This window comes from Trichosurus vulpecula, chromosome 9 (assembly GCF_011100635.1).
Source record: "Trichosurus vulpecula isolate mTriVul1 chromosome 9, mTriVul1.pri, whole genome shotgun sequence".
NCBI lineage: Eukaryota > Metazoa > Chordata > Mammalia > Diprotodontia > Phalangeridae > Trichosurus > Trichosurus vulpecula.
In genome coordinates, this window is record NC_050581.1 from 70697465 (window position 1) to 70725187 (window position 27723).

Consider the following 27723-nt stretch of genomic DNA (forward strand, 5'->3'; position numbering starts at 1 on the left):
TATATATATATACACATACACACAGACACACACATATAAAGAGAGCACAGTGTGAGTTGAATATGAAGTGATGATACCTAAAAAAATCAAATCAAATTAAGGGATGAGAGAGGAATATGTTGAGAGAGGGAGAAAGGAAGAGATAGAATGGGGTAAATTATCTCACATTAAAGTGGCAAGAAAAATCAGTTCTGTTGGGAGGGAAGAGGGGGCACGTGAGGGGAATTAGTGAATCTTGCTCTCATCCTATTTGACCTGAGGAGGGAATAACACACACACTCAACTGGGTATCTTACCACACAGGAAATAAGGAGGAAAGAGATAAAAAATAGGGGCTGATAGAAGGGAGGGCAGATAGGGGGAGGAGGTAATCAAAAGCAAACACTTTTGAAAAGGGACAGGGTCAAGGGAGAAAATTGGATAAAGGGGGATAGCATAGGAAGACGCAAAATATAGTTAGTCTTTTACAACATGAGTATTGTGGAAGGGTTTTGCATAATGATAAACATGTGGCCTATGTGGAATTGCTTGCCTTCTTAGGGAGGGTGGGTGGGGAGGGAAGAAGGGAGAGAATTTGGAACTCAAAGTTTTAAAAGCAGATGTTTAAAAAAAGTTTTTGCATGCAACTAGGAAATAAGATATACAGGCAATGGGGCATAAAAATCTATCTTGCCCTACAAGAAAGTAAAGGAAAAGGGGATGGGGGGGAGTGGGGTGACAGAAGGGAGGGTTGACTGGGGAATGGGGCAATCAGAATATATGCCATCTTGGAGTCGGGGAAGGGTAGAAATGGGGAGAAAATTTGTAATTCAAACTCTTGTGAAAATTAATGCTGAAAACTAAAAATATCAAATAAATAAATAATTATTTAAAAGAAATTATTGTTTTAATTTCCTCTTCAGTGGAGGTGATTTCACCCTTTTCATTTTTGATAGTGGTAATTTAGTTTTTTTCTTTCTCTGTTTTAATCAAATTAACCAAAGGTTAATCTGTTTTATTGTTTTTTTTTTTCATGAAAGCAGCTCTTAGTTTTTTATTTATTAATTCAGTACTTTTCAGTACTTTTCTTAATTTCAGTTTTTTAATCTCTCCTCAGGTTTTCAGAATTTCTAACTTAGTATTTAATTGGAGATTTTTAATTTGTTCATTTTCTAGCTTTTTTTGTTGCAAGGCTAATTCTTTGATCTCTTTCTCTATTGTATTCATGTAAACATTTAGAGAAATTAAACTTCCCCTAAGAACCACTTTTGCTATATCCCATAAGTTTTGGTATGTTGTCTCATAATTGTCATACTCTTGGATGAAGTTTTGATTGTTTCTATGATTTTTTGTTTTGACTCACTCATTCTTAAGGATTATTTAGTTTCCAATTAATTTTTAACCTATCCATCCATGGGCCTTTATTACATGTAATTTTTATTGCATCATGATCTGAAAAGGATTCATTGACTATTTCTGTCTTTCTGCATTGGTTTATGAGGTTTTTATGACCTAATACATGGTCAAGTTTTGTACCGGTGCCAAGTACCACAGAGAAAAATGTATATTCCTTTCTGTCTCCATTCACTTTTCTCCAGGGGTCTACCATATTTAACTTTTCTAAAATTCTATTCACCTCCTTAACTTTTGTGGTTAGATTTATCTAGTTATGAGAGGAGGAGGTTGAGGTCTCCCACCAGTATAGTTTTGTTGTCTGTTTCTTCCTCTAACTCCCTTAACTTTGCCTCTTAGAATTTGGATGCTATACCACTTGGTGTATATATGCTTAGTAATATTACTTCATTGTCTGTGTTACCTTTTAACAAGATGTAGTTTCCTTCCTTATCTCTTTTAATTAGATCAATTTTTGCTTTTGCTTTTTCTTAGATCAGGATTGCTACTCCTGATTTTTTTTTTACTTCAGCTGAATCATAGCATATTTTACTCCAGCCTTTTATCTTTACTCTGTTTGTATCTGTCTGCTTCAAATGTGTTTCTTGTAAACAAAATATTGAAGGATTATGGTTTTTAATCTACTTTGCTATCCACTTCTGTTTTATAGAAGAGTTCATCCCATTCACATTCACATTTATGATTATTATGTGTGTCTTTCTCTCCATACTGTTCCCCCACCCCATTTATGCTGTTCTTTCACCTTTTCCCTTTCCTTCCTCACTAGAGTTTTGCTTTTGACCACCACCTCCCTCAATCTGCCCTCACTTCTATTAGCCCCTTCCCTTTTCTTTCCCTTTTCCCTTACTACATCTTCCCTCCCTTTTATCCACCCCCTCCCTTTTCTTTCCCCTTTCCCCTCCCACTTCCTATAAGGTAAGTTAGATTTCTATACCTAATTGAGTATTTCCTGCTTAAGCCAAATCTGATGAGAATATGGTTCAAACAATGCTCATCTCCCTCCCTTCTTTCCTTCTACTGTAATAGGTCTTTGTCCTTCTTCACATGATGTAATTTACCCTTTTCTGCTTTCTCTTTTCCTCTTCTCCCAGTACAATCTCATTTCACCACTTAGATTTTTTTTATCATCACATCAAAGTCAACTTATACCCACTCCTTCTCTGTATACTCCTTCTAAATGTCATAATAGAGATACAGTTCTCAAGAGTTACAAGTATCATATTCCCATGTAGGGATGTGAACAGGTTGCCCTTATTGAATAACATGTTGTATTTTTTTCTTTCCTGTTTAACTTTTTATGCCTCTCTTGAGTCTTGTATTTGAAGACCAAATTTTCTGTTGAGCTTTTGGTCTCTTCATCAGGAACATTTGAAAGTTCCCTATTTCATTGAATGTCCATCCCCTCCCCTGAAAGATTATGCTCAGTTTCTCTGGGTAACTGATTCTTTGTTATAATCCAAGTTCCTTTTTTATGGAATATCATATTCCATGCCCTCTGGTCTTTTAATGTAGAAGCTGCAAGGTCCTGAATAATCTTGACTGTGGTTCCATAATATTTAAATTGTTTCTTTCTGGCTGCTTGCAGTATTTTCTCTTTAATCTGATAATTCTGGAATTTGGCTACAGCATTCCTTGGCATTTTCAGTTTATGATCTCTTTCAGGAGGTGACCGGTGGATTCTTTTGATGACTATTTCACTCTCAGGTTCTAGGACCTGTGGGCAGTTTTACCTGATGATTTCTCAAAAGATGCTATTTGGGCTCTTTTTTGATGATGGCTTTCAGGTAGACCAATAATTCTTAAATTTTCTCTCCTAAATCTATTTTGCAGGTGAGTTGTTTTTCCAATTATTTATTTTATTTTTTTCTTCTATTTTTTCATTCTTCTGATTTTGTTTGACTGATTTTTGATGTCTCATTGAGTCATTAGCTTCCACTTGCCCAATTCTAATTTTTAATAAATTGTTTTCCTCAATTAGCTTTTGTACTTCTTTTTTCATTTGGACCATTTTACTTTTTATGGAGTTCTTCTCTTCAGTGAGTTTTTGTGCCTCTTTTTCCATTTGGCCAATTCTACTTTTTAAGGAGTTGTTTTCTTCAAAGTACGTTTTTCCATTTGGCCAATTGTATTTGTTAGGGACTTGTTTTCTACAATTCATTTTTGTCCTTTCTTTTCCAAACTATTGACTCTCTCTTGCATACCTCTCATTTCTTTTCCCAATTTTTCTTCTACCTCTCTTATTTGACCTTGAAAATCTTTCTTAAGCTCTTCCAAGAAAGCTTTTTGGACTTCAGACCAGTTCATACTCCTCTTTGAGGTTTCACATGTGGGTATATTGGCAATATTGTCTTCTTCTGAATTTGTGTTTTTGATCTTCCCTGTCCCCATAGAAAGAATCTATAGTCATTGTCCATTTCTGCTTTTTGCTCATGATGTTTGCCTATTTACTGACTTTCAGAGTTGAGCTTTCTTGTAGGAGCACAGGGGGCACTGACCCAAGCTTTTTGTGCTGAGGGCCAGGAACCTGGTCACTGACTTTGTGTGCTGGAGCTTCAGGTGCTGGCAGCTGAAGGCTCTAAGGGTCTGACAGCTTACCTGGTGCTGAGCTGGGGTCAACAACACTGAAAGCTTGGAGTCGGGGGGGGGGGGGGGAGTCTGGTCACTGGAGGACACCTTCTCACCCAGGCTACTCTGAACCACCAGGAATTTTGGCTGCTGGAGGATGCCTGCCCACCTGGAGTTGTGCTTCCTGGAGTTGTGCTGAAGCACAGGGAGGTTTGGCTACTGAAGGATGCCTACCAGCAAGAACACGTGGTGGTTTTCTGAGCTGGAGTCTACCTGTTCCCCTGCATGTGCCAAGGCACTCACCTGGTGTTGGCGACTGCCTGTTTCACCACCCCAGGGCTCAAAATCTCCTCCTCATTTGCTGAGGTGGGGCTTGCCACTCACTTGCTGGGATGCCTCCCATCCTGTACTGTTCTCCTTTCCCCGGAGCAAGAGGGACCTTACCCATTAAGCCTCCAAGCTTCCTGTGGTAAAAGATTGATGTACCCTGTCTTTCTGCTAGCTCAGCTGTTCCAGGGTTGTTCCTGGGGTGATATTTTCTGGGTTTTTAGAAGTCAGTAAGGGAGAGTGAAAGCAACTTATTGTCTATCCTGCCATCTTGGCTCCCAGAAATCCAACCTCAAAAAGGATTTTAAAAGTCAAATAAGAGAAGTAGAGGAAAAATTGGAAAAAGAAATGAGAATGATGCAAGAAGAAAATAACATCTTAAAAAACAGAACAGACAGCATGGTAAGAGGTACACCAATCCACTGAAGAGAAGAAGTCTTTATAAAGCAGAACTGGTAAAAATGGAAAATGATACACAAAACTTCACTAAAGAAAATGGTAGAATTGTACATTATAAAAGTAGAATTGACCAAATAAAAAAGGAGGCAGAAAAGCTTACTGGGAAAAAAAGAAGTATTGAAAAATTAGAATTTGGTAAATGAAAGTTAATGACTCCATGAGACATCAAGAAACAATAAAACAAAATGAAAAAATGAAACAAAATAGAAGAAAATGTGAAATATCTGATTGGAAGAAACAACTGACCCAGAAAATAGATTGAGAAGAGATAATTTAAGATTTATTGGACTACCTGAAAGCCATGATCAAAAGAAGAGCCTATACATCATATTACAAGAAATTGTTAAGAAAACTGCCCTGATATCCTATAACCAGAAGGCAAAATAAAAATCAAGAAAATCCACCACTCACCTCCTGCAAGGGATCCCAAAATGAAAACTCTTAAGAATATTATAGCCAATAGGGCATAGCAAACTATTTTGCCCTATAAGAAAATAAAGGGAAGGGGATAAGAGAAGGTTGGGTGTGATAGAAGGGAGGGCATATTAGGGAAGGGGTAATCAGAATGCATGCCATCTTGGGTGAGGGGAAGGGAGAGATGAGGAGAAAGTTTGGACCTCAAAATCTTGTGGAAGTAAATGCTGAAAACTAAAAATAATTAATAATAAAAAGAATATCATACCCAAATTCCAGAACTCCCACATCAAAGAGAAAATACAGCAAGCAGCCAGAAAGAAACTATTCAAATATTGTGGAGACATGGTCAGGGTAACACAAGATTTAGCAGCTCATACATTAAAGAAATAGAGAGCTTGGGATATGATATTCCAAAGGGCAAAGAAACTAGGATTACAACCAAGAATCACATAGTCATTAAAAGTGAGTATAGTCCTTCAGGGGAAATGAATGGATATTCAATGAAATAGATGGCTCTCAAGCATTTCTGATGAAAAGACCAGAGCTAAATAGAAAATTTTACTTTCATATGAAAAACTCAAGAGAAGTGTAAAAAGGTAAACAAGAAAGAGAAATCATAAGGTATTCAATAAGTTTAAAATGCTTACATTCTTGCATGCAAAGACGATACATGTAACTCCTGAGAACCTTATGATTATTAAGACAGTTAGAAGGTGTGTACATGGACAGAAAGCATGGGGGTGAGCTGAATATGATGAGATGAAAACCCACCCCCCAAAAAGTTAAGGGATGAGAAAGAGAGATGTACTGGGAGAAGTGGGAGGACAAGGAAGAATGGAGTAAATTATCTTACATAAAAGAGGTGTAAAAGAGGTTTTATAGTGGAGGGGAAGGTATAGGGGTAGAATTGGCTGAAAGAGGGGAAAACATACACACTCAGTTGGATATAGAAATCTATTTTACCTGTAGGGAAGCAGGAGGGGACAGGGGTAAGAGAAGGGGGTGAGGTGGGGGTGGGACACTGATAGAAGGGAAGGCAGAGTGGGGGAGGTGGTGGTCAGAAGAAAAATACTTTTCAGGAGGGACTGGGTGAAAGGAGAGAAAGAGAGAGGATAAACAAGGTAGAAATATAATGGAGAGAACAATTAGTAATCATAACCATGAAGGTGAAAGGTATAAAATCAACCACAAAACAAAAGCAGATAGCAGAAAGAATTGAAAGTAGAATCCTACAATGTGTTGTTTACAAGAAACAGAAGTGTGAACAGAAGAATAATCTACAAATTAATTATTCTTTTAGGGCTATTCACCCTTGTAAGACTGATGAAAAGATCTCAAATTTAGAGCTGGGAAGAACCTGGCAATCATATAACCCAACTCCTTTATTTAACAGAGGAAATTGACAACAGAGTATTTAAACTACTTGCTCAATATTATACAGGTAATGAACAATAGCTCCAAGCACTACATCAAAATCCAGTGCTCCTGGTACAGCTAGGTGGAACAATGAGTAGGGCACCAGACCTGGAGTCAGGAGGACCTGAGTTCAAATGTGGCCTCAGACACTTGCTACTTACTAGCTGTGTGACCTTGGGCAAATCACTTAGCCCCGGTTGCCTTCCCCACCAAAAAAACCGTCAAACTACCTGAAAATCTCAAAGTAAAAATCCAACACTCCACTATACCACACAGATATTTTAGGGCTGTATAGTAATCTTTGCTATAAGCAATGATAAATAAGCAGAATGCTTTCAGAAAACATGAAGTGATGCAAAGTGAAATGAACAGAACCAGTAGAACACTGTACACAGTAACAGCAATATTGTACAATGATCAACTGTGAATGACTTAGCTATTCCCAACAGTACAAAGTCCCAAGACAAACTGAATGACCTATGATGAAAAGTGCTGTCCACCTTAAGAGAATTAAAGCACATTTGGGTTTTTTTTAACTTTTCTTGGGGTTTTTTTTGGAAGGGTTCTGTGTTTTCTTTCACAACATGACTAATATGTAAATATGTTTTTCATGACTGGATATGTGTAACCTTTACCAAATTGCTTGCCTCTCAATAATGGAGAAGGAGAGAGAGGATAGGAAAGAATTTAGAATCAATATTGTAAAATTGAAGGTTGAAATTGTTTTTATATGTAATTGGGAAAAATAAATATTAAAATTTAAATGAAAATATTTTTGAGGTGGGAAGAAAGGGCAATTGGGGTTAAGTGACTTGCCCAAGGTCACACAGCTACTAAGTGTGTCAAGTGTCTGAGCCCAGACTTGAACTCAAGTCCTCCTGACTCCAGGGTCAGTGCTCTACTAACTGTGCTACCTAGCTGCGCCTAAAACTATATTTTAAAAGTAAAAGGCAATCTAACTTATTTAGAAGGATTATTACCAAGGAGTTGTAAGTTCTAGAACCAATCTTAGTCGGTGCTGAGGCCAACACTAAATGATGCCATGAGCTTCTCCCCAAACCCTAACTTCTGAAATCTCATTGGTAAAGGGGAACAAATTTGCTACGCTTGATCACAGAGTTAAGAACTGGACCTCTGAGTAGAAGGTTCAAAGGAGGAGGTTCACACTTGATCTGAGGAAAATTTCCCTAAATCTTACAGCTGCTTAAAGGTAGAATGGATTTCCTCTTATGGGTAGTGGATTACCCTCACCAAAGCTCAGCAATCCAGAGTTGAATGACCACTTGTCAGAAATTTTACAGAGAGGGCTCTTAGTAAGCTATGAATTCCACTGTATAGCATATGATATGCCCTCCAAATCTGAGATTCTGGTTCTCTATGATTCAAGGTAACCTTAAAGGAGGGGGTGAAAGAAAATTTTTCCCAGCAAAGAGGCTGTGGAGAGAGCTCTAGGCCTGAATTCAGGAAAATCTGAGTTTAACTCCTCCTCAGATACTTACTGACTATGTGAGTCTGAACAAATCCCTTAAATCCTCTCAGTCTCAGTTTCCTCATCTGTAAAATGAAGGCTTAGACTAGATGGCCTCTAAGGCCAGTTCCAAATCTACAATCCTATAAGTATTCAATCCTTTCCTTCCATTGGCTTCCACCTTTGGAAATTTGAGCTAAGGTCACTCATTCCAGGTCATGCCTGTCTCCTCGCACTGGACAGAGCTATTCCTCAAGTTGCCACTCTTCCTCTTATTGAAAATGCTGGAAGAGAAAACAATGTTAAAGTCTGCATGACTTTCCAGTCCCTATCCCCTCTCACCAAATCACCATAGCTTCTTCAGTTATTGTTTTAGCCTTTGAGGAAGAAGACAAACCCCAGATCTAGCCCAGATTAATCTGTGTTATTTGGGACTTAATCAGTTATTGCTAAAAATCAGTAAACTATAAAATAACTCAGAACCCTCAAGTTAACCCCCTTCTTTGTCTCTTTAAGAGACCTGTTGCCTCCTTCCCCCTTCTTCTATGTCTGTGTATTCATCTGACTTACCTCAATTATGAGAAATAATTCCAACCTAATTTTAAAAAGATAGTTTCACATTCATTCCTCCTTATCCTTCACATCCTCAGGACAAAAACAACCCAAGATACTTTTCCCATACTCCTTTTCCTCAACTCCCTCAATATCCTTGGAAGACAACATATCCCTTCAAACATTGTCACGAAGAAAGCACTAACACTGAAGTCATACACAGAGAATCCCAGATTTAGAGTTGGAAGGCCATCTAGTTGTCTGATCTTGTTTTGTAGATGAGGAAAATGAAGCCCAGAGATGTGAGTTGACTTGCCTGGCATTATAAAGTGGTGGAGCTAAGATTTAAATCCAGGTTCTCTGCTTCTGAATCTAGTACTCTTTCCACACTACCTGCCAGAGTTGGAGGGTCAGGATTCAAATTCCAGCTCTGCCACTCATCTGCCCTAATCTTTCTGAGTCTCAGTTTCCTTTTCTGTAAAATGAGAGGACTGAACTGGATGACCTTCCAATTCTAAATCTGGGTCCCTGTGTATGGCTTCAGATTTAGGGCTTTCTAAATAAGAGCTCTATAACCTATGAGCTTAGGAACATAGGGTGAAAGGCAATTAGGAGTCTTCTTCTTTGGACTGAAAAAAATGAATATTATACAAAGGAAGATACACAAGGTCACTGCAAAGATTACTATACAGCTACGTAATATCTGGATTGGTACAGTTGAGTATGGGATTTTGAGTGAGTGCCTGGAACTGTTGCTAATTACCTGTATAATATTAGACAAGTAGCTTAAATACCCTGTACATCAGTTTCTTCTGTTAAATAAGGGAGCTGGATTAGATGACTTCCAGGTTCCTTCCCAGCTCTAAATCTAAGATCCTTTCATTAGTCTTACAAGGGTTAATAGCCCTGGGGAAAAAGGCTAATTAATTTACAGATTATTCTTCTGTTCACACTTCAATTTTTTAAGTTGTTGTTTAAGTAAAACTTCTGTCAGAGGTGGTGCCATAGGAAGGTGTTGACCCACCCCCACACACACTTTTTTCTGGCATGAAATACAAAGTTTGTAAAATCCTAATATCATTTATCCTTAGCCCACTAACAAATGTAATCAAGAAAGAACCTCTTAGCTAAACAATAAAGATTTTAGAGTCGAGATGTAAAGAGAAAGATTATTCAAGAACATACCACTTGTTTTTCCCGGTCAGTCATGCTTAGTCCTTGGTCAACAGCAAGCATTTATTATATACCTACTCTGTGCTAGGGATCATGCTAAATAGATAGATATACAAAGTATATGCTAAGTATACTAATTATATGAATATACAAAAGCTGAAATAGTTCTAATTCTCAAGGAACCTATGTATATTTTGTGAAAGACATAGAGGGAAGGGAAGCGGGGAGTGGGGAGAAGAGAAGCAACCTATACGTTTATAAGTATAGACAAAATATAATGGAGGTGAGGAAAGATAACATGGTCATATATCAATATATTTGTAAACTACATATCCTAGTTTTAGTTGACTCTCTTACATGTCTAGGTGTGCATGGTTGGCTAGTGTTTGTAGTTAGATTAAATTTTTGTGTTGTCATGAATGGTATGCAGCACAAAGTAAATGAGAGGCTGGGGAAGGAGTGTTAATAGTATTGAGGATAACAAAAGACTTCTTGTAGAAATCACTTTGACAGAGTTTTGAAGGAAACTAGATGACTCAGTAGATAGAGTGCTCAGTTTGGAGTCAAAAAGACCGAAGTTTAAATCCAGCCTCAGAGACAATCACTAGCTCTATGACCCTGGGCAAGTCACTTAACCTGTTTGCCTTATCCATTAGAGAATGAAGTGGTGGCAAACCACTCCAGTATCTTTGCCAAGAAAACCTCATACAGGATCACAGAATCAGACATAACTAAACAACAACAAGAAGGGATTTAAAGTGGGAGAAGTGAGGTAGGAGTGCAGTGGGGGACAGCCAAGGTAAAGACATCAAGACAGGAGATGATGTGTAGTATGTGACGGACTGCAAGATGATCAGATGGGCTGGACCATAGAATGCAGGAAAGAAAATTGTAAAGGTGGATGTTGAGCAGGTTATAAAGTGCTTTAAAATCTAAATAAAAGAGCTTATACTTGATCCTATAGAAATAGGCAATAGGGAGTCATTCCAGTTCATTGAGTAGGGGAGCAGCAGGATCAGATTTGTACTCAATCAATAAGCATTTTTTAAGCATCTACTACAGCAGCTCTAAAATTGGGTTCATAGATTTGACAGAGTCCATGAATATGAATAGGAAAATACATTTTTATTTTCACTAGCCTCTAACTGAAACTTAACATTTCCTTTAATCAGTTAAAAATACTATTCTGAGAAAAAAATCCATAGGCTTTTCCAGACTGCCAAAGGGGTCCATGTTAAATATGTCCATAAAAATAGCTCCATAAAAATGGTAAGAACCCCTGGTGTGCTGTGTGCCAGGCATTGTGCCATGCTGAAGATGCAAAGACAAGAGTTAAAATAGCAACTGCCTTCATGATATTAATATATTCTGACAGGTACAACCACATACCCAAGCATTCAATTTAGAGTCTCAGGATTTGAGTTTTAAACCTAGCTCTGCTGCTTACTACCTCTGTGATTTAAGATAAGTTATGTACCTTTTCTGATCCTTTTCTTCTCTAAGTCTATGATCTCACATGCACATGAATTCATAGAGAAAGGGATTTTTTTTAAAACGCTTCAGTTCTATAGGATAATTCTTTAATATGGCAAAACTTCAGCCTATTCCAGGGGCTTCAATGTTTAGAATATTTAAAGTCAGTAAATTGTTATTTGGAGAAAATTATGTTTCCTGGTGCTTTCTGGCTTGGAGCTGTGTGGTAGAGATATTAAAATGAGGGAATGTTAGCTATAGCCAACTTTTACTAGATTGTGTATATGTGTGTATGTATATGGTAGGCTAGTGTTTGTAGTCAGATTTAATTTTCGTGACACCATGAAATGTGGTGTGCAGGACATGAAATATTAATGTAATGCATAAATGTGCAATTCAACCCACCAAGGTTATGGAAACAAACAAGTATTGACTTGGGGAAATGGTTGGCCATTTTCAAGCGCCATTCTGTACCTCCCCCCGCCCCCCACCCAGAAAAGAGTAATTGCATCTATTCAGATTCAGATATTTTCATCCCTCTTCAGAAATCCTCAACAGACCATAGAAGCTGTGGAAGACCCAAACAGCCTGAGAGCACGGCATAGAACTCTCTCTCTCTCTCTCTCTCTCTCTCTCTCTCTCTCTCTCTCTCTCTCTCTCTCTCCCTCTCTCTCTCTCTCTCTCTCTCTCTTAGTGAGATGCTGAGTTTCAGAATGAAGTATTATACAAATTAATACAGACAACTGGGAAGCAGAGCACTAATGAGATGAGTTTGCAGCTACTCTGTTTTCCTTGGTTATCTTCCCCTCCCACAGTAGCTTGAAGCATCGGGCCATCAAAGCACCACCATCAAGAGCATAATACAGTAGAAAGAGACCTGGATCTGGGGAGGATATGTGTTCAGATCTTCCCTCTGATGCTCACTGTGTGACCTTGCTCAATAAGAAGGAAAACAGCCAACAATGACAGAGTGATTTAATATTTGCAAAGTACTTTACATATATATTAACCCAACCTTCCAGACTCTCAGTTTCTTCATTGATAAAATGAGGGGATTGGCCTAGACAGCCTCCAAGGTTTCTTCTAGCTTCAGATCTATTAATTCCCATAATATGGTATGATTTACTCAGTGATACAGATAGATTGAAAGTAGGCCTGTGGCTTCAAATGGGCCTTTTCTACACTTTGCCTTATGGAAACAACAAAGTCCTGAAGTGGCTTCCCAGGTTCAGAAGAGAGAAGTTAGCTGACTCTAAAATGAGGAGAAATTGACAATAAGCTATTGGCTAAGTGCCTTCCAAATACATTTGAAGTCCACAAATTATATCACTCTCTACCAGGCCCAATGTTTCAGAACACAAAATGGTTGAGTTGAAAAAAGTTGATGTGCCTTCTGAGTTCCTTATTTACTTCCAGAGAATGTCTTAGGCTCTGGGGAAGACTACACAACCCTCTATGCACTACTTGAAACTTCACAGAAAGACCACTTGAAGGCTTCAGACCACACTACAGGCTTTTATGCCTGCTAAGTGGAACAGACAGGTATATGCTCAGTTTTCTACAAGTCTCTGCACTAATGTCCGATGCAGTTGAATTTAGAAGTGTCATTTTCCTTGAGTGTTTTAGGAATTCTGCCATGTGCTGGGATGCTCCTGAGAATTCACGGGACTATACTGCTTTTAATGGGTCTCAAGACTTTTCCAGTAAGGAGTATTTTGTCTTGGATACTTGCTTTATTTCTTTCTGGGGTTTACCTTTTTTTTTTGGTGTGTCATTTTTGCATGGTACCCTCTTATATTTGTGTTTGGTAATTTGTCCTAATTCTGTTTATTTGGAAATTGAGTTCATTTCCTGGTTGATAGTACTAGAAGAGGCACCATGTATCTCTTCTCCCCATTTCTGGTACTTGAAAAAGGAATTGCTGCCTCCCCCACTCTTTTTCTAATTGTCCTGGGAAGCAGTCCTTGTTCATTTAACAATACAGAACCAGTTGCCCTGGGAAGATGGTGGACATAAAGGTAATCTGGTATAGAAAACATAGGCATTCCTGCATTCTTTGTAATATGGCTTCAAGTGCCAATTCAAGAAGTACACACTGCCTGGATGCTGGGAGTAGGAAGAGGCAAACAGTAATGAGTCACCTGAGCTTATATTGAGTTGAAGACAGACCCTCCCTTGAATGATACACAAATAAACCCTTAGGAAGCCTCTCACGTGAGCTCATGGTTTTGACGAGGACTGCTTACAGAATAATTATGTGACTTCTGGTGCCAAGATGGCAGAGTGAGGAAGGAACCCTCTGAAGTCCTCCCAAATTCCCCTCCAAACAACTAGAAAAATCACCACAGAATTGATCTAGGAGCAGGGAAGCAGCTTACCAGCCTGGCAGGAAAGGTCTGTGTCACTGGGGTGGGAAGGGAACGAGGTCCAAGAACAGCAGCAGCAGCAGCAGCAGCAGCAACCAGCTTCACAGCAGGGGGCTTGCAGCAAGACTTCATTCCATTCTGGATGAGACAGGGAGACTTAGTTGCTGTCTCCCCTCAAAAATTATTTAAAAATTCACAAAAATTCTGTTAGAAAATTAGGAAGACGGAACCACAAGAAAAATTTAAAACCAACCTGAAAACCACTGAGTATTTTTTTGTAAAAAATGGTGCCTATTATAAATACATTCACTAAAACATAGAAATGATAAATTAAATGGGGCTATATCTAACACTCTTATCTAATTAATATAAAATTTCACATGTAATCAACATTCCAGAATCACATGAGAGTCTATGAATGCAAAAAAAACTAATCTGTCAAGTCATGGCATGGCTCTGTAAAGTGTAAAAACAGAACACCTTCCAAGAAAAAGATGCATATTTATTTTGCAGCCCAGAAAATGACATGAATATTTTTTTAATTTATTTAATATATTTAGTTTTCAGCATTGATTTTCACAAGAGTTTGAATTACAGATTTTCTCCCCATTTCTATCCTCCCACCCACTCCAAGATGGCATATATTCTGGTTGCCTCATTCCCCGGTCAGCCCTCCCTTCTGTCATACCACTCCTATCAAATCCCCTTTTCCCTTCCTTTCTTGTAGGGCAAGATAAATTTCTACGCCCCATTGCATGTGTATCTTATTTCCTAGTTGCATGCAAAACTTTTTTTTGTTTGTTTTTAAACATCTGTTTTTAAAACTTTGAGTGCCAAATTCTCTCCCTTGTTCCCTCCCCACCCACCCTCCCTAAGAAGGCAAGCAATTCAGCATAGGCCACATGTGTATCATTATGTAAAACCCTTCCACAATACTCATGTTGTGAAAGACTAACTATATTTTGCTCCTTCCTAATCTATCCCCCTTTATCCAGTTTTCTCCCTTGACCCTGTCTCTTTTCAAAAGGGTTTGTTTTGATTACCTCCTCCTGCTATCTGCCCTCCCCTCTATCATCCCCCCTTTTTATCTTCTTCCTCCTTCTTTCCTGTTGGGTAAGATACCCAACTGAGTGTGTATGGTATTCCCTCCTCAGGTCAAATCCAGTGAGAGCAAAATTCACTCATTCCCCCTCACCTGCCCCTCTTCCCTTCCTACAGAACTGCTTTTTCTTGCTACTTTTATGAGAGATAATTTACCCCATTCTATCTCTCCCTTTCTCCCTCTCTCAGTATATTCCTCTCTCATCCCTTAATTCGATTTTATTTTTTTAGATATCATCCCTTCATATTCAATTCAACTCACTCTGTGCCCTCTGTCTATATATATATATATATATACACACATACACGCATATATATACACACATATATATACACACATATACATACACATACACACCTACATGCATACACACACTATAAATATACATACCCACATATATGTACACACACACACACATATATACACATATGCATATTCCCTTCAGCTACCCTAATACTGAGGTCTCATGAATCATACACATCATCTTTCCAAGTAGGAATGTAAACAAAACAGTTCAACTTTAGTAAGTCCCTTGGGATTTCTCTTTCTTGTTTACCTTTTCATGCTCCTCTTGATTCTTGTGTTTGAAAGTCAAATTTTCTATTCAGCTCTGGTCTTTTCACTGAGAAAGCTTGAAAATCCTCTGTTTTGCTGAAAATCCATATTTTGCCTTGGAGCATGATACTCAGCTTTGCTGGGTAGGTGATTCTTGGTTTTAATCCTAGCTCCATTGACCTCTGGACTATCGTATTGCAAGCCCTTCGATCCCTTAAGGTAGAAGCTGCTAGATCCTGTGTTGTTCCGACTGTGTTTCCACAATACTCAAATTGTTTCTTTCTGACTGCTTGCAGTATTTTCTCCTTGATCTGGGAGCTCTGGAATTTGGCAACAACATTCCTGGGAGTTTTCTTTTTGGGATCTTTTTCAGGAGGTGATTGGTGGATTCTTTCAATTTCTATTTTACTCTGTGGCTCTAGAATATCAGGGCAGTTTTCCTTGATAATTTCTTGAAAGATGATATCTAGGCTCTTTTCTTGATCATGGCTTTCAGGTAGTCCAATAATTTTTAAATTATCTCTCCTGGATCTATTTTCCAGGTCAGTGGTTTTTCCAATGAGATATTTCACATGGTCTTTCACTTTTTCATTCCTTTGGTTCTGTTTTATAATATCTTGATTTCTCATAAAGTCACTAGCTTCCACTTACTCCAATCTAATTTTTAAGATAGTATTTTCTACAGTGGTCTTTTGGACCTCCTTTTCCATTTGGCTAATTCTGCCTTTCAAGGCATGCTTCTCCTCATTGGCTTTTTGGAGCTCTTTTGCCATTTGAGTTAGTCTATTTTTTAAGTTGCTGTTTTCTTCAGTATTGTTTTCGGTATTTTTTTGGGTCTCCTTTAGCAGGTCATTGACTTGTTTTTCATGGTTTCCTTGCATCATTCTCATTTATTTTCCCAATTTTTCCTCTCCTTCTCTGACTTACTTTTCCAAATCATTTTTGAGCTCTTCCATGGCCTGAGACCAGTTCATGTTTTTCTTGGACGCTTTTGATGTAGGCTCTTTGACTTTGTTGTCCTCTTCTGGCTGTATGTTTTGGTCTTCTTTGTCACCAAAGAAAGATTCCAAAGTGTGAGACTGAATCTGAGTGCATTTTCCCTGCCTGGCCATGTTCCCAGCCAACTAACTTAACCCTTGAGTTTTTCATCAGGGTATGACTGCTTGTAGAGTAGAGAGTACTTTGTTCCAAGCTTGAGGGGATGTGCTGTTGTTTTCAGAGCTATTTCTATACAGCCAGCTCTGCCACACCAGTGCTTCTCTTCCCCCAAGAACCACCAAACTTGACCTCGACTTAGATCTTAAGCAGGCTCTGCACTCCAACTCAGATCTGCCACTTAATTCCTCCCACCAGGTGGGCCTGGGGCCAGAAGCAACTGCAGCTGTAGTTCTGTAGCTGCTCCACCTCCATTGCCTCTGGGGTAGGGGCAGAACCATGAACTCCTTATAGTCTGTCCCAGCAGCTTTTCCCACTAACCTTCTCTGTTGTCTTTGGTGTTTGTGGGTTGAGAAGTCTGGTAACTGCCACAGCTCACTGATTCAGGACGCTAGGGCTTATTCTGCCCGGCTCCTGGTCTGGTTGGTCCTGCCGCTGCCCATGTTGAGCTCCGCTTCACTCTGCTCCCCTCTGTTCCCAGCTCCGTGTGTGATAGACCTCACCCAGTGACCATCCAGGTTGTCCTGGGCTGGAGCCCTGCCTCCCTCTGCTATTTTGTGGGTTCTGCAATTCTAAAATTTGTCCAGAGCCATTTTTATAGGTTTTTTTGGAGGGACCTGGCAGGGAGCTCATGCAAGTCCCTGCTTTCTGGCCACCATCTTCATGAATATTTTTTAACAAAGATAAAATCATATTCATATTGGCTACAATTGTCTTTATTCACAATGGTTTTTTCTTATAGCTACAAATTGGGAAAGTGAAGAATCAAAAAAAAAAGTGTGTGTAATTAGTTGGAAACTCTACAAGTGGGCTATTAGTGAAATAAAGGATCCAGTCTGGTTCAACAAGGCTTCCATTTCAAAATCATATTCCCAGTGAAATAACTTAAAATTTTTGCAGTTGATTTAACATAGCAGTAGAGTTTTGTGAAAGATCAAGCTGAGTACCAAGTGTCATTTGTACATATGCTAGCACAGAGATCTTACTGTTTTTAATTCTATGTTTTAATCACAGGTAATCATGGTGTTTTTTTTTATTATACTCCAACTATTTACTAATGAATTCTGCTATTCTCCAGCATAGTGGGTATGAATAGGCCCAGGGCATATTTCTGGTGTTGATCCACACACCAGAATGAAATTCAATCTAGAGTTGAACCTGGAAAGGACCTTTGGAAAACATTTAATACTTCATTTTAGTGATGAAGAAACTTATGCACAGAGAGGTTAAGTGATTTATCTAAGGTTAAGTGATTTATCTATTTAACTAATAGATGGCAGAACAAGGATACAAACATGTTTCTTAATTCCAAATCCATCAATGTTTCTTCTACACTTTCAACAAGCATTTTGGGGAAAATCCCAAAGATCCAGAATTGTATAATTGTAGATTTTCTTTATTTCTCCCCATCAACTACGATTTATTTTCTCTCCCTCCATCTCTGAAGAAAAAGAAACAAAAGCCAGAGTCAAGCAAAGCAAACATCATTTATTAAAAATGTATTAGGTGAAACTTCTGGTGCAAAGAGGGTGAAGTGAAGAAGGAACTCTCTGAAGCCCTCCCCAAGTCTCCTTCAAACAACTAGAAATCACCAAACAACTCAGAATTTATCTAGACACTCTAAATCACTATTGATTACAGAAATCCAAATTAAAGTAACTCCGAGGTACCACCTCACACCTATTAGAGTGTCTAATATGACAAAAAGAGGAAAATGTTGGATATTGGAGGGGATGTGGGAAAACTGGACCTTAATACATTGTTGGTGGAACTGTGAACTGATCCAACCATTCTTGAGAGCAATTTGGAACTATGCCCAAAGGGCTACCAAACCAGGCATACCCTTTGATCCAGAACCATTGCTAGGTTTTTATCCTAAAGACATTGAAAAAAGGGGAAAGGACCTATCTGTACAAAAATATTTATAGCAGCTCTTTTTCTGGTGGCTGAGAATTGAAAATCAAAGGGATGCCCGTCAATCAGGAAATTGCTAAACAAACTGGTATATGATTGCAATGGAATATTATTGCACTATAAGAAATGACAAGCAGGATAATTTCAGGAAAACCTGGAAAGATTTACATGAACCGATGCATAGTGAAGTGAACAGAAGCAGGAGAATAGTGTACACAGTAACAGCAATATTGTTCAGTGAAGAACTGTGAATGACTTAGCTATTCTCAGCAATGCAATGATCTGAGACAATTCCAAAGGGCTAATGCTGAAGCATACTACCTGCCTCCAAAGAAAGAATTGAGATTGTTTGAATACAGACTGAAGCAGGCTATTTTTCACTTTCTTTCTTTTTTATCTCTTAATTTTTTTTGTACAAAATGACTAATATGGAAATACATAATTGCACATGTATAACCTGTACCTGATTATCACCATCTCAGGGAGAGGGGAGGGAGAGGGAGGGAGAAAGAGGTAGAATTTGGAACTCAAAACTTTAAATAAAATTTTTTAATGAATTATGAGCAGCAAAAGTATGTTTTCAAAGATGTAATATAGCTGATATTGACTGGTTCCCTTGGGAAAGTGATGAATGCCATATGCTGGAGGAAAGTTGAACTGTTGAAATCTAGGAGACAATCCACAGGTCGGGGAACAGGGGGGAATAAACAGAAAAAAATAGCTGAGTGATAGGAAATAGGAGCTTCCAAAGACAGTATCAGTGATGAGTTGGCCTCCAACTTTGAGGGCTGGAGGAGAAGGTCTGAGGAAAGTTGAAGAAGAGCTGTAGAGGGCAATGATTAGGAGTATCAACAGGGAGTAGTGACTGCTTGTGCCTACTGGGAAACAAATGGAAAAAGATTAAAAGCTATTGGGGAAAAAAAGCAATGTTGTAAAGACAGAGGAAGGCACTGTGAGGGAGGAACAAAGCCCAATAAGTCCTAGCTAATATAAAAGTAATTCTATGTTATGGAGCCTATACTGATTTCTAGGGGAAGATTTGCCCAAAGGAACAGCTCATTATTTTCTATGGTCTTAGATGTAAGTCCTATTTCAATTAATTTATAAATATAACTGGGCACGTTTTGAATCTTGTGAACCTATGTGTGCAGAGTTAGTGACTTCCTGTTGTTTTTGTTTGTCCTTTATTCTTGAAGAGGACCATGACATCAGGGAAATGATGATATGACTTGCAGTTGACTTTGACTTGAGTGAGGGGGGGCTGTGCAAGGTCACCAGTCTCACTTTATCCTCCAGAGCCATCTGGATCCAGTGAGCAGGTATTCATCAGGATGACTGGGGATGACTCAGGGTGCAATGGGAGACCCTGGCCCTCTTAGGCTAAAGTCTTTTCATGTACTCACTTAGAATGAGGTAACTTGAGGGAATGACATTACCTCATCCTCTTAATGGGGGCATGAGCAAAAAAGTAAGCAGTCCTCAAAATACGTCTGGGCACTTTGTATCAAGAGAGGACAGCCTTTAGGGCTCTATTAATGATCTATGAATCACCAGGGTAAAGGAGTAAATATTAAATATATATACAGAGAAAGTACAATTCAGGGGAAAGACTGCTGCATTGGAGGTACCTTGGCTCAAATTTAACCTCTGTTAGTTAATAATTTTTCTTGATTTGTCTGTATCTTTGTAATTTGCCTTTGTCTCCCATTCTCCAATAGAATGTAATCTCCTTGTGAAGGCAGACACTGTGTACTTAGTACAGGGCCTGGTGCAAAGCAGCACTTTAAAAATGAGTGTTGATTATTGATAGCTTGATGTGGCCTGTGACAAGTCACTTAACTGCAATGGTCCTCAGTTTCCTCAAATGAAGGGGTCATAGGAGGTCAGAGGTGTCAAACATGCATAGGGCCTATGACACTCCTGATTTCACTGAAATCAGATGAAAATGTAATTAGGAAACATTTACCAAAATACAATAAACCATTGATAATATTAATATCTGATTTTATAAGTCAATACATGGTCCACAGGGATCTTTAATCAGACTGGATTAAATGATCTCTAAGCTATCTTCCAGTTCTACATCTGGGAACCGTACAATATATCTAGTAATGAATTGTTCCAGAAAATAGTTTCCTGTGGTTTATGAACCTCTCAGGGCCTCAGTTAGTGACCTATGAGATGGACATAATACTTGTTCTACCCTTATACAGGGTAGTCAGGAAGAAAGTGCTTTGTAAACCTTGAAGTATCATGGAAATGTGAATAGTTGTTTATGTAAAGCAGCTAGGGGGTAGAGTGGGTAAGTGCTAGCTAGACAGGAGTCAAGGTTGACCTGAGTTCAAATCCAGCCTCAATCAACTGCTAACTCTGTGATCCTGGGCAAATCATTTAACTTCTGCCTAAGTTTTCTTCTTTGTAAAATGGGGATGATAATAACATCTGCCTCCTAAGGTTCTTATAAAGATAAAAAGGAAATAATATTTATAAAGTGATTAGAGTTACTATTCATTTACCTACTATTAATAGTATATACTGCTCATGTGTTCTATAATACATAATTTATAAAATAAAATTTTAAAGCATATTACTTTATATGTTATATAATGTTATAACATATGACAAAGTTATCATTGTAGTTGTTATTTCTAGAATCATTTTTCCTGTCTCACTACAAAAAAGTATTCAAGAGCCCATCAATCTTTTATCAGGTGCTCACTCAGAGAACCATAGAATCAAATTTCAGATTTGGAGGAAACTCTCCTATCATCTAGTATAGCCCATAGCTGAAAACACATTTTTGCTACAACCCACCCAAGCGATAGTCTTCCAGCCTTCACTTGAAGACTTCTGTAGCTAAGTCCTGATCAGTGCAAATAATGAATCCTGTTAAGTGTTCACATATTTGAATTAACACCATTTGAAGTTATATTTATGCAACATTTGGTCATTGGTTTCCAGTCCAATAGAGTTGTGTAGTAAGAATTTGAATAATGTGACCATTGTAGGAGGGAGGATTCATTATTATCACGAATCAGAACCTAGCTGCAATTAGAGGAAACCCCCACCTTAGAAGGCACTGTGTTCCATAATTAAATAGTGTTAATAGTTATGAAGTGTTTTCTTTCTTCAACTCTAAATTTTCCCCTTTCTAATTTCCACCATAACTAGTATTATCCTCTGGATCCAAGCAGAATAGGTTTAAACCCATATGAGAAATCTACTTTAATGCTTGAAGGTATAAAAGAGCAGCAACTCATCTCATCTTTAGAACTGAAAGTGGCTCCTCACTGGGGGGAAGAGCCACCACCTGATAGAAATCCACAACTTCCTTCTTTCACTAGCACACAACCTCCTCTTGCAACTGGTATCAATTTAAAAAAAATACTGCCAAGGTCAGCCACAGGTCAGCACACCAAATGTCAGAGAAGTCTTCTCTACAGGATTTAATCTGTAATTATGGAGCGAGCAAGAATACTTCAGTATGAGTCTTTTCCTGCCTTTTTTATGACTTACAAGTTGCCTGATTATAAAGGATTGCCTTTGACTGGCTGGAAGCATTTATGGCCTCTTTTTTTTTGAAAGAGCAGTCAGAAAATGAAGTTTAAAATTGGTCCTAGAAAGGAGCATGGACAAAGTTGATGTCTAGCACTTTGGAAGACAACTACTTACTATTCAATTAAAATGCTTTCCACAAAGCCCTCCTGTGGATTGTCCTGTCTCTGTACTTTTGATAGCTAGAGTAATTTTTTTTGTTGAACTGCATACAAATGTAGCTGTGTACAGCTGGAGAACTTTTCACCTAAAGACATCAAAGGATCTCATCACACAAAAAATGGCCTAGTAAGAAAAAAAGCTCTCCTTGAGCTCTAGGCCTTTTCATTCTGTCGCCAGTTCATCTTTCCAATGCCAATATCAAATGACCTCTTGGGAGAAGTGTGGTCTAGCTATGAGCCAAGACACCAGGAGCCAGACACTCTTAGCTTCTATTCTTAGCCCTGACACACAGACTCCCTCTGTGGCCTCAGCCACTCACTTAACCTCTCTGCCTTCATTCATTGTGGACTCTGAGATGAGTATCATGATTCCTGCTGAAGGAGGAGTGGAGATATGGTTTTCTGTGTAAAAAACACTTATGGAACGCTAAGCACTATCTTCCCTTCGGCTTTTCTGTTACTACTTGTTATACTGGGCAAAGTAAAAATGTCAGGAACAGATTCTTAGAATCTTTGGCAAATAATCGACAAAGACAACCATGGGTAAGAGGGGTAGTTATGGCCACCATCACTCAGAGAGCAGAATTAGAACCGATGAGTGGAAGTTACAGGGATGCTGATTTTGGCTCAATATAAGCATTTGTTAGTAAAGAGAACAGCAAAATAGTGATCTCCTCATCAAATGATAGCATTCAAGCAGAAGATGGATAACCACCTCTATGGGATGTTGCACAAGATATCCCTGTATTGAGCTGGGTGTGTGTGGGGGGGAGGGGGGTAGCTACATTGTTTTGACAATCCATTCTAATTCAATCCAAGAACGATTTACAAAACAAACACTTTACTAAACCGAGGAATTGTAAAGGTGATGGTGATATAAAAACTAAAAAGAGGAGTTTCTGCCTTCAAGGAGCTTACATGTTACAGGAACAATACAATCCCACACAGATAAGTAAATGAAACTTCACTCCCAATTTCATGGTCTTATACTCATACTCTATGCTGAGTTGTATGGGGTATCAAGGGCACTGGTCAGAAAGTGAATCTGGTCTGGAATTGATACCATGGCATTTTAACATTAAAGTTATTTGTAACAATCTAGAGATGACATACTATTTTCTTTTTTCTCTTCTTTTTTAATTATTATTATTGCTATTAATTTATTTTGAGTTTTCAGCCTTCACTTCCACAAAATTTTGAGTTCAAAATTTTCTCCCCATCTCTCCTCTCTCCCCACCAGAAGGTGCATTCTGAGTACCCCTTCCTCTAATCTGCTCTCCCTTCTGTCACCACCCCTCCCTTCTGTTATCCCCTTCTCTTCTATTTTCCTGTAGGGTAAGATAAGTTTCTATACACCATCGCCTGTATATCTTATTTCCCAGTTGCATGTAAAAACAATTTTTCACCTTCATTTTTAAAACTTTAAGTTCCACGTTCTCTCCCTTCCTCCCTCCCCACCCACTCTCATTGAGAAGGCAAGCAAATGAATATAGGTTATACTTGTGTAGTCATACAAAACACTTCCATAACAGTCATATTGTGAAAAACTAACTATATTTCCCTCCATCCTATCCTGCCCCCATGTATTCTATTCTCTCCTTTGATCCTGTCCCACCTCAAAAGTGTTTGCTTCTGATTACCCATTCCTCCCATTTGCCCTCCCTTCTTTCATTCCCTGCCCCCTTATCCCCTCCCCCCCTACTTTTCCGTACGGTAAGATAGACTTTCATACCCAATTGTATGTGTATGTTATTCCCTCCTTAAGCCAAATGCAACAAGAGTAAGGTTCACACATTCCCTCCCACCTCCCCCATCTTCCCTTCCAATGTAAAAGCTTTTTCTTGCCTCCTTTATGTGAGATAATTTACCCCATTCTACCTCTCCTTTTCTCCTTCTCCCAGTACATTACTCTCTCACTTCTAATTTTATTTTTTAGATATCATCCCTTCATATTCAACTCACCCTTCCAACTATCCTAATGCTGAGAAAGGTCTCATGAGTTACAAATATCATCTTTCCATGTAGGAATGTAAATAGTTCAACTTTAATAAGTCCCTTATGATTTCTCTTTCTTATTTACTTTTTCATGCTTCTCTTGAGTCTTGTATTTAAAAGTCAAATTTTCTATTCTGTTCTGGTCTTCAAGAAAGTTTGAAAGTCCTCCATTTTATTGAAAATCCATATTTTGCCTTGAAGCATTATACTCAGTTTTGCTGGGTAGGTGATTCTTGGTTTTAATCCTAGCTTCTTTGACCTCCAGAATATCATATTCCAAGCCCTCTGATCCCTTAATGCAGAAGCTGCTAAATCTTGTGTTATCCTGATTGTATTTCCACAATACTTGAATTGTTTCTTTCTGGCTGCTTGAAATATTTTCTCCTTGACCTGGGAACTCTGGAATTTGACTACAATATTCCTAGAAATTTTCCTTTTGGGATATTTTTTCAGGAAGTGATCAGTGGATTTTTTTCTATTTCTATTTTGCCCTCTGGTTCTAGAATATCAAGGCAGTTTTCCTTGATAATTTCTTGAAAGTTGTTGTCTAGGCTCTTTTTTTGATCATGGATTGCAGGTAGTCCAATAATTTTTAAAATTATCTCTCCTGAATCTATTTTCCAGGTCAGTTGTTTTTCAAATAAGGTATTTCACATTGTCTTCTATTTTTCATTCTTTTGGTTTTCTTTTATAATTTCTTGATTTCTCATACAGTCATTAGTTTCCATTTGCTGTATTCTAATTTTTAAAGAGTTGTTTTCTTCAGTGAGCTTTTGGACCTCTTTTTCTATATGGTCAATTCTGCTTTTTAAGGCATTCTTCTCCTCATTGGCTTTTTTGACCTCTTTTGTCATTTGGTCTAGTCTGTTTTTTAAGGTGTTATTTTCTTCAGTATTTTTGTGTGTGTGTGTCTCCTTTACCAAGCTGTTGACTCTTTTCTCATGATTTCCTTGCATGGCTCTTATTTCTCTTCCCAATTTTTCCTCTACTTCTCTTACTTGATTTTCAAATTTTTTTTGAGCTCTTCCATGACCTGTGACCAATTCATATTTTTCTTAGAGTCTTTGGATGTAGGAGCTTTGACTTTGTTATCTTCTTCTGGTTGTATGTTTTGATCTTCGTTGTCACCAAAGTAAGATTCTATAATCTGATTTTTTCCACTGTTTGCTCATTTTCCCAGCCAATTACTTGACTTTTCAGCTCTTTGTTAAGGTAGGACTCTGCTTCCAGGGTGGAGGGCAAACTGTCCCAAACTTCAGGGGTTTTGTGCAACAGTCTTCAGAGATATTTCTGGGCATTTGTAAATTTTCAGCTCTGCCAAGGTTGTATGATCAAAGGAGAGATGTTTACACCTCTCCTGGTCTGTGCTGTGGTCTGTTAGTGACCATAAGCACTAAAACTGTGAGGAGGATTCCTTCTCCACCACTGACACAAGCTCTGCCACACCAGCACTCATCCTCACCTGCCACACAGGATTGTGACCCAGATTCAAGCATGTGCAAAGCAAGAGAATTCTGCCTCAGCACCAGCAAAAAGATCTGTGCTATCCCCCTCTGATCAACTGCTCAATCCCCTCATCATCTGTGGCCCAAGAGCTCCAGAAGCAGCCACTGCCACTGCTGCCACCACTGCCTCAGCCACTACCACCACAGAGTTGGGGCCACACTGCGCTCCTCTCTCACCTAGGTCCAATAGACCTTTCCTACTGACCTTTCAAGTTGTCTTTGGCATTTGTGGGTTGAGAAGTCTGGAAACCACCACAGCTGTTTCTGATTGAATCCGCTGAGGCCTGCTCCAGGTTTACTCTGGCTCTGCCCCTGTCTGTGCAGGCATGGCCCATGCTAGACTGTACCCGTCTCTCAGACTGGTGCAACAGACCTTTCTTGTCAATCTTCCAGGTTGTCTTGGGCTAGAAAGTTGTTTCACTCTGTCATTTTGTGGCTTCTGCTGCTCTAGAATTTGTTTAGAGCAATTTTTACAGGTATTTGGAGGGGCTTGGGGGAGAGCTCAAGCAAGTCTCAGCTTTTACTCTGCTATCTTGGCTCCACCCCCTGACACACTACTTTCTTTAGTTAACTATGTCCCTGCTTTGACTTTAATTCTACCTGTTGATAAACATCTCCTGGTCTTCAATTGCTCAACCAATAAATAAGTATGGTCGAGTAACTATGAGGTAGTGAATACTATGTTTATGGAAAACACAAAAGAGAGGCAAGACATGGCATTTCAGACCCAAAAGCCCTAACAGTACCTTTTGGGGTTTCAAGAAATTGACTTCACAAGATGGAAAAGATGCCTGGACATGAGCGTATCTGAAAATGATCTAGGAGGGTTTTATAAGACTATGATTTCAATAGGAGTCAGCAGTGTGTCACTACATTGTCACTGCTGCTGCTACTACTACTACTACCACTACTACTACTACCTTTACTACTCCTATTACTACCACCACCATTACTACTACCACTACCACTACTACTACTGTTAATGCTACTTCTACTGATCATGATCACGATAATAATAATAAAGACATATAGCTAACACCAAAAAGAGGTATAACAAACAGAAATAATGAAGTAACAGTTTCAGTCCTCTTGCATTCTTCCTTATTCTGACTCCCTCTGGACTATTGCATTCAGTTCTGGACACCACATTTGGGGAAAGAAGGACATTGATAAACTATATCTGTGAGGCCACCTGGATAGTGAAGGACTTGGAATTCCTACTATCAGTTGAAGTCACTAGGGATGACTAGTCTAGAGAAGAGAAGATTCAAGGAGGGGTGGCAGTGAGGTCATGATAGTTGTCTTCCAGTACTTGAAGGCATAATAAGTAGAAGAGGTACTTATGCTATTTGGCGCAGTGGGAAGATTTAGAAGCAAGGGATGGAAATTCCAAAGAGGTAAATCTAGGCTGGATGTAAAAATTAATTTCATTAACTATTAAAGTGAAATGAGCTGCCACCAAAGGTAGTGTTTTTCTTTCTGGTATGGTTTAGATCATATGACCAGTGAGGGCCCTTTCAAGTCTGAAATTCTGTGATTCTACCTTTTTTTTGATAGAACTGATCTGGGAAAGTGAGGACAACAGAAATTAAGCCCTAGATCTATATACTAAATTCTATTGTTTCTCTAATGTCCCTTAGAATGTCTTACCTCATATCATCCCTCCCACTCCCAATGAAGTTATCTGGATTCTGCCATAGTGATGGAAACATTACCTCTCCAAACTCAAAAGCAATGAGGACAAGTGGATCCATGGCAACTGAGACTGCTGCAAGAAAAGTTGGGTTTTATTCTTTTTTTTTTAATAATTTCCTCTCAGAGATACACAGCAGAGTTGGCAGGCCTGTCAGCGCATGCAGCACAGACACAGTATGGGAGCACTCCTCAATGAGTAAATCCCCATGTAAGTCCAATTTATATTTAAATTACATGAAAAATTCATGTGTTGCATGGAAGCAACTTCACACCATTATCATCACAGAGTCCCCTGCTAGTGGCAATAGGTCCCTCCTGGGGAGATGGGAAAGGGGAGGCAGGCCTCCCAAAACACAGAGCTCTAACAGCATTACAGTAGTTAGTCATTACCCAAACTATACCTGGTGCTACTTCACAAATAGAATACTGGCCAGCAAAGGGGGGATGGTAGCATTGCCAGTAGTATCTCCTCCAGATA